Consider the following 1,529-nt stretch of genomic DNA (forward strand, 5'->3'; position numbering starts at 1 on the left):
TATTTCTGTAAAAGAACGCGACTTATATTCCCAATGGCCTATGCGCATTATATTTCTAGTACGCACATTTAAACGCTCGGGATACCGTATATGCATTGTATAGGATATGTATAAAGCTTGGGAAAGTTTTAAGTGGCACGATATTCATTTATAGTTAAAAGAGAATATCCGACATTTAGTTTATACACAAGCGCTTTCATCTTTTATAGAATTTAATAAGGTCTTTTCAATGTCTATAATAACAGCGATGAGGGGCATAGATTTGGAGATAGATAGATAGTAGATAGATAGCTTATGATTGATAGATAGCTAGATAGTATAGATAGATAGATAGATAGATAGATAGATAATAGATAAGATAGATAGATGATAGATAGATAGATAGATAGATAGATAGATAGGATACGCTTGAGCTAGATAGCTTATAAGATAGATAGATAAGTTATATTAATATATATATATATATATAGATAGATAGATAGATAGATAGATAGATAGATAGATATATCGATCTTTGTGTAAGTGGTTTACATGGTATGAATATAAACCATAGCAAGCCAAAATCAAACAACAGCTGAAGCACATTTCATTAAAAACTGTTGCCTTTATTGGTTGAATCCACCATACTAACTTGTATCGACCCCCCCCCCCGCGCCGCGTGTGATAACTCGTAGCTATATTTACCTCATATGAAGTGATATAATAGTTTATGTATATATACGAGACACGTGTGACTCAAACCTCAAAAAAAAACCGGACGCGTACTATGCCGCTGGATATAATGACTAAATGCTAAAAAATTCGAAATTCTAAACATGACCTTCGGATCTTCAGCTTTCTACCTCTTACGCGAATCATTTATATTTTAACAGATAATGGCTTGATATACATTATATAAGAGAGCATGCAGGATAAGTCATTTCTACTTCTTATAAGATTTCGTTCTAAATTAATCTCTCTAGTCAAATTCCGACCACGGCGCTATATATCGTCCCCTTATGAATGCACATAGCGTCAATAGTGTAACAGGTCCAAAAAACGGCAGTGTGGAAAGAGCGCAATGTGCATAGACATTTAGTCTTGCATTACCGCCAGACCACCAGCACTGGTGTATGACCGACGACTATACACATACATATATTATGAAATAGACATTTCCCATTCATACAGTGTACATTTTTATCAGCCACATTTTCTTATTCTGAAGTGTTATAGTCCGATTTAGAGCGACGCACTGCATTTCAACAGCCTTCGTGAGGTATCGAGCTTTGGAATTTACATTCATCTCAAAATGACAATCATGAAGGCAATTAATCGAAAACAATATCAATTATTACACGCGAATTGATCGCGATAAGTGACTATCTTTCATAAATGAATAGATAGATACAGAGATACATAGACGGCTAAAGCTAAACTGGTGAGGTCAAGTAATGTTTACTAGCTTTGTATTTAAAAAAAAAATTACCTATGTGGCACGAACAAGAAATTTATGAATTATAATAATTATATTATCATAATATAGCGAG

At 33.8% G+C, this 1,529-nt stretch overlaps 1 long non-coding RNA gene across 1 annotated transcript in view; it reads right to left on the reverse strand.

The window, feature by feature from the left end:
* Positions 1-584: 584 nt before the first annotated feature.
* The window catches only part of LOC106820686, a 2,320-nt gene continuing 1,375 nt past the window's right edge, over positions 585-1,529 (reverse strand). Inside the window, exon 2 of the long non-coding RNA XR_001395643.1 lies at positions 585-1,529. This exon is cut by the window's right edge and continues 642 nt beyond it. This is a non-coding gene — a long non-coding RNA (uncharacterized LOC106820686).

Source organism: Priapulus caudatus, unplaced genomic scaffold, assembly GCF_000485595.1.
Source record: "Priapulus caudatus unplaced genomic scaffold, Priapulus_caudatus-5.0.1 Scaffold43, whole genome shotgun sequence".
NCBI classification, from domain to species: Eukaryota; Metazoa; Priapulida; class Priapulimorpha; order Priapulimorphida; family Priapulidae; genus Priapulus; species Priapulus caudatus.